The sequence below is a fragment of the Anabrus simplex genome, chromosome 14 (genome assembly GCF_040414725.1).
Source record: "Anabrus simplex isolate iqAnaSimp1 chromosome 14, ASM4041472v1, whole genome shotgun sequence".
In the NCBI taxonomy this organism is placed as follows: Eukaryota; Metazoa; Arthropoda; class Insecta; order Orthoptera; family Tettigoniidae; genus Anabrus; species Anabrus simplex.
The window spans coordinates 79,251,994-79,258,997 of record NC_090278.1 but is presented as its reverse complement, the minus strand read 5'-3'; positions in this window follow the sequence as shown (position 1 = coordinate 79,258,997).

Genomic DNA, 7,004 nt, shown 5'->3' with positions numbered 1-7,004 from the left:
TTCAGCCAAATCACGTGTAGAACAAAGTATTTGAAACACAGTTGTTTTAAAGATGGTCTTAAAACATAGAAGTTTGACACTATGAAAAATTGTTTATATAATTTCTTGAAAACACATTTGTTGTAAAAAGAAATTAGTTCACTTAGCTGTAGGAATATAAGAGAAGAAGAAGTCTTATAATATTCTTCGTATTATTCAAGAACGTGGATACAATTCAAAATTCACAAGCTTGATGAGAAGTGGCCCGCTGTCGGCAGCCCTGAAGATGGTTTTCCGTGGTTTCCCATTTTCACACCAGGCAAATGCCGGGGCTGTACCTTAACTAAGGCCACGGCCGCTTGCTTCCAATTCCTAGGCCTTTCCTATCCCATCGTCGCCGTAAGACATATCTGTGTCGGTGCGACGTAAAGTAAATAGAAAAAAAAAAAGAAAAAAAAAATGAGAAGTGGAAATGGGCATATATTATGCATAGTGTTGTTGTGGTAAAGTAGAAGAAGTCTTATGATATTCTTATCACTGCAAAGTGTAGATACACTTTAAAATCATTCATAATCTTGATGAGATGTAGAATTGAGTCCCCAGTCACTGCCTCCAATCGTCGTCACCATTTTCATTTCCCTTTGTCCAGTTCCTGCCAGGTCTGGGTGTTGATGGTACTTCTCCACCATTGCCTCTCCTTTCACCACTCCTCTTCATTAATTGTATTCCATTCCAGTCTTCTTTATCTTATAGCATTCTTGACAGAGTTTATCCATCTTGCTCTGGGCCTCCCTCTTGCCCTCTTTCCCTGGTAGTGGTTGTCGTTATTGTTTTTAGAGGAAGTACAACCAGGCAACCGTCCTCTGTATAACACTAATCACAGAGAGAAAATTGAAGGGATCCAACATTTCGAAGAATGAAGGTATCGGCCAAAGAAAGAAAAGGGTCGCAAAGGGCGTGCAAATTAAAGAGCCTCGAGTGCTCTAATACCGTCGGGATCAGAAAAGAACAAGAGTTGACCAATGGAGCTTGGATAGCATAGATGATGAAAGTGAGGAGCCTGGCACAAGTAAGTGGAAGTAATGCCAGGACTCAGCTAAGGGCCCCATGATCAGCCCCTGAGGCCCCTTTCAGTCGCTTCTTACGACAGGCAGAGGATACCGTGGGTGTTATTCTTCCGCCCCACCCACAGGAGGGAGCCCTCTTTCCCTGTCTTACTTGCAGTTGGGGCAGGTGTCTTCTGTGTGTGTTCCTTGATTTTTGACTGAATCGGAAAGGCAAGTTGTGTAGATGTCAGCAATGGTCTCCTGCAATGCTGCAATCAGGATCCAGTGGGTTTTACGTCAAAGATTGTGTCTGAGGATAAAACATAGCCCCGCTGTCATAAACCAGAGACCAAATGTTAATCAATTCAGTGGAAGAATACAGCTGCCTCCAATATTGCAATGAACATACCGTATTTCACGGCATAATCGTCGCACTTTTTATACCAAAATTTTCGAAAAAAATTGTAGGGCGCGACCATTATACGATGAATATTTAATACTAGTATTTGTATTACTCAAAAAATGTATTTATAACTAAATTGTATTTGATACAAATTTAAGATGCACGTAATACTCGCGTTTATACATCAAAATAATTAAAATAGTCTAAAACAAAATTCATAATTTTTCACAACAATTCGGCGAACGTTTTTCCAACCTGAAAATAAAAATGAACGTATTAAGTTAATTTGTCATTAATTTGAGTATTAAAGTTAAAATATTACACTTGCAAAAAATTATCGCTTTGTTGTGAAATGCGGACTTACCGGTACGCAATTTATTCCAAATCTTCGGTGTCGCTATCGCAGGTTTCGCTATCTGATGCGCCGTCCTCGCCTCTGTTAATACCAGTATCAGATTCTTCGTCTCCCTGCCACACTGCGTCATCTTCGGAACCGTCTAGTGCATTCGAAATCCCAGTCCTTTTGAAGCTCTTGGAGACTAGTTCAGGTGGTATAAGATCCCAACTCTTCTTCACCCACGAGCATAACAAGTCCAAGGGTGGAAGCCTGATATTTCCGGCGGGCGTCAATTCCTGATCGCCGCTCATCATCCACTCGTTGTAAAATCGACGTAAGTGGTCTTTAAAGGGTTTATTAACACATACGTCTAGTGGCTGCAAAGCAGATGTTAGGCCACCAGGAATGACTATCTGTCGTGTCTTATTTGTAGTGAGAATTTGCTTCACTTCGTTCACGAGGTGACCTCGGAAACTATCTAAAACAAGCAGAACTGGTTGTTTTAGTAGTGCACCAGGTCTTCTATTCCACACAGTTTTAACCCAGTCCAGCATGAGTTCTACGTCCATCCAACCCTTTGGTTGCACTCGTACATGAATTCCACGGGGAAACTGTATATTCTTAGGCATCGTTTTCCTCTTGAAAATGATGTAAGGCGGCAACTTTCTCCCGCAATAGTGCTGTTGCGAGGCATATCAAAAAAGATTGGAGTCTGATCGTCATTACCGATTTGAGAAAGCAAGTACGAAGTTTCCTTGCGCAAACGTATGACAAATCGGTGAAAATTTACAATCTTGTCCGTGTAATCAGCAGGCAACTTTTGGCTTAGTGTTGTTCTCCTTCGCACTGACAGATTGTGTCGTCGCATGAACCCCTTAATCCACCCACGAGTCGCCTGAAACTGAGTTACCGGTATGTTGTGTTTGCGCGCTACCTCCTGTCCCTTAATTTGTAACATTTCATATGATACACTGCAGCCATTGTTACGTATTTCACTGACGTACCTAAGCACTTCTTCGTCAATTATAGGAAACTTCCCTGTTTTAGGACCTCTAAACGCGCGTCTAGAAGGGTTTGTGCTTTTTAGCTTGTTTTTTACTTTCCGCCAGTCACGCACCAACTTTTCACTCACAGAAAATTTTCTTTCTGCAGCTCTGTTCCCGTGTTGTTCAGCGAAGGCAATTACGCTTAGCTTGAAGCCCGCAGAATAGTTTCTATATTTACCCATAATCGCTTATAAATGCTTCACACGTTAATGTTTTGCGATATAAATGACTTTCCGTAATTGTTCACTATTAAAACAAATTATTTCTGCAAACACCCAAAACACAAATTAAAAACTTAAATTCTCACGCACACATGTCTACAGTAATCACGTAAATCTGAAACAAATAAATGCATCTGTGATCTGTCCATTCCAGAGCAGCCAATACTGTTAGGCAGCAAGGAAGCATGCAACAATTTATCAGTTTAGCTCGTTGGTTGCAACACACTACTGCGCTTGCACAAAGCTCGCAAACCGGAGCTCTTAGCTAGCGCGGTGTAGATCTACTGTATAGTTGACTGTATTCCGAGACGTCAGTAACAAACATTCATTATTTTCAATTTATTTTAAACATATGGTAATTAGGTTAATATTTCTTCCCAGTTATTGATGATTTTACGTTACATTACTGACGAGTTTATAAAATAAAACTTTAATAGCATTGGATAATAATTATCTTGACTGCTTGGATAAAAGTTTTCATCCCATGCCCGGACACTTATGACGTAGTAGTAAGATAAGAGTCTAGCGATGACAACTGAGACATCGTAAATAATTCGGCTGAATAATTCCGTGGAAATCTGCGTTATCGTCTTGGATTTCACTTCGTGCGCAATAACACAGGAGCCGGCCCCATGGTGTAGGGGTAGTGTGCTTGCCTCTTACACGGAGGCCTCGGGTTCAATTCACGGCCGGGTCAGGGAATTTTACCTGTATCTGAGGGCTGGTTCGAGGTCCATTCAACCTACCTAGCCGGTATTTCCTGGCGACGTTGCCGATAAGCGATAACTTACAGCCTTACGTATTTCAAATGGGAACTCATAATATGTAGGTAGTAAATAAATAGTACACTGTCTCGCGACCACGTTGTCAAACTGCCGATAGCCTACCGGTAAGCATAATAATTATGTAGGTGGTGAATAAATAGTACACTGTCTCGCGACTACGTTGTCAAACTGCCGATAGTCTACCGGTAAGCCATGCGTCGTACATATACCGGTATTATTTATTTATACGTTGTGCAACATGTCGCAAACGTGACTGTGTTGCCAGATTGCCCATAAACCATACACGTATTTAAATTGCGCATTCATGTGCAACTTACGTTGCAGTTCCATTTACCTTTTAACCAGATTAGTGAACAAAATTTGGACGTGCGACGATTATGTAATTAAAGGTTTAAAGTCCGATTTTTGTATTGAAAATAAAGGATGCGACGATTACGCGGTGGCGACGATTATGCCATGAAATACGGTATTTTGCAAAAATTTAGGAGACTGCTGAAATCCTGTTTCCATACACTCCAGGTCTCATGCCTATACAACACAACAGGCAGAATTAATGTGTTGTATAATTGCAGTCTGAGCTTTTCTCAACAGACTGCACAGCTTGAAAAGTTGACCGAGGTTCTAGTAAAAGCAATTCACGCCTTTATCTCTCTTTCACATAATTCTTACTCAAGGCAGTATTGTGCAGAACTTCACAATGCTCCCACATTTTTTCAATGAGTACATAGCATGAAGATGCCAGGCACTGTATAACGGCCCGTTCACAAAACACATAATAGTGAAATAAGGGAACAAATAACAGACAAAAATCATATTTAGAAGATAGACATATGTAGGCTATTTAGATAAAGGGTATCAAATTTCAAGGAGAGGAAATCAAAACCCTTAGATTTGCCAATGATATCTGACTGCAAAAGATCTGGAGAAATTGCTGAATGGTATGGACAGAGTCTTGGGGAAGGCATGTTCAGTCAGTCAACGCTTCCGCTGGTGGGATCCTCAACAGCTCTGCCATCAGCTGTCACATATGGCCTAGGGATCACTGAAGAGGCGTACTAGGGAAATGAGGAGTGAGGTAGTTTCCCGTTGCTTTCCTCACCGAGCCAGAGTTGCTATTACATATCAGTCTGCCAAGTCCACTGAAATGCATCAACCGACCCTATGAGCAACATTTTCACACCATTCATAGCAGGGACTGGCTGCATAAGGAATTGACATTACTAGTATCGCTCATACTCAGTCACTTTCATATTGTCAAAGCCAAGAGTAAGACAGAGACAGATCAATGAAAGTAACAAAATTGCTCTAGCCTATACCAGAAGACATAGTGCACTGTAAACACTAAGTCCTGCCAGCAAAGGCATAGGGGAAGGCATACAAGATGAAAATAAATAAGTCCAAAACAAAAGTATGGAGTGCAGTCAAACAAAGTCAGGTGATGCAGGAAATATTAGATTAGGAAATTAATTCTTGAAAGAAGTAGATGACTATTGTTACTTGGGTATTAAAATAACTAATGATGGTAGAAGTAAGGAGGACATAAAATGCAGACTGGCACAAGCAAGGAAGGCTTTTTTAAAAAAATTTGTTCACCTTGAACATTGATATAGGAATTAGAAATATGTTTTTGAAGACTTTCGTCTGAGGCGTGGCATTGTATGGAAGTGAAACATGGATGATAACTAGCTCAGAAAAAAAAGAGAATAGAAACTTTTGAAATATGGTGTTGCAGAAGAATGCTGAAGGTGAGATGGGTAGATAGAATCACGAATGAAGAGATACTGAATCGAATTGGTGAGAGGAGATCGATTTGGCTAAATTTGACCAGAAGAAGAGATAGAATGACAGGGCACATCTTAAGACACCCAGGTCTTGTACAGTTGGTTTTAGAGGGAAGTGGATGTGGTAAGAACAGTGGGAATAGACCAAGGTATGAATATGACAAGCAGATTAGAGCAGGTATAGGATGTAGTACTTATGTAGAAATTAAAAGTTTAGCACAGGATAGAGTGGCATGGAGAGCTGTATCAAACCAGTCTATGGGCTGATGACTAAAACAACAACAACATTTACATAAACATGATAAGTTATATAATATGTTGAATTTCACTTTTGAATCTCCTTTGGGCTGCATTTTGTGAGTCATCTACATCATGGATAGCTAGTACATTTGTCCACAACATGATGACAGCACTGAACAGTGGGATGCAATTAGTTGTTTGACTGAACGCATATTTCCTGTGGTCAGTGCATAAGCAGACAATAATGCAGTGTGTTCATGAAGGTCATTGCAGATGGTTTCTATGGAGATATGTAGAATTTCACTGCCTAATTGGTATCAGTATTGCCAATTCAGTGACTTTGTCACTAGATCTAGTCACTTTTAAGTGTTTGTAATTGTAACCTTGTTACAGGTTACACCAAAATAATTAAAACATAATAATAATAATAATAATAATAATAATAATGAATTTAAAGAATAAACAATAAAAATCATTAGAACACTCACGAAGTTTACAGACTCAAAGCTGCGTAAAATATAATCTATAAAGGACGTGGAAAGCGGCATGCAACCCTATAAGGTAGATGGTTACATATGCGTTGTGGGAAAGAAACATAGACGGTAATCACCCTCAAACTCTTAATTTAATAAACTAACAAAACCAAGATTAAAAGGGACAAATCAAAATTAAGACAGAACAATAATATCAGAAATTAACAAACTAATTTACAAATGGATGTAAATTTGGACTGCATCCGCAGATATGCACTACGTATGACAATTTCATATTACACAGAAAACAAAGGAAAATAGAAACAACTTTACGTGGTTTAAAAGGAGGGCTAATCCCTTATTACTAACTTAAAGAGAAAAGAAAGAATTTAAAACTTAACACAGGGGCACTGCAACCTAGTATCCTTACCTAAAACACTTCCAACAAGAAATATCAATTTTCAGTGCGTTTTATGTGACGCAGAACTACCGAAGGCAAACCCGAGAAAAAATTATGACATGTTAATTACAAAGTTTTCTTTTAACAAAAGGAAAAGGGAATTGCCTCCAAAATTAAAATGTGAATGCTTAGCTGAAGAGCTAAGTAATTTTGATGATTAAATGGCAAATGTGAATTCCGAGGGTAAAGTGTTTGAAATGATTAAACATAAATTTTAGCACCTAACGAGAAAA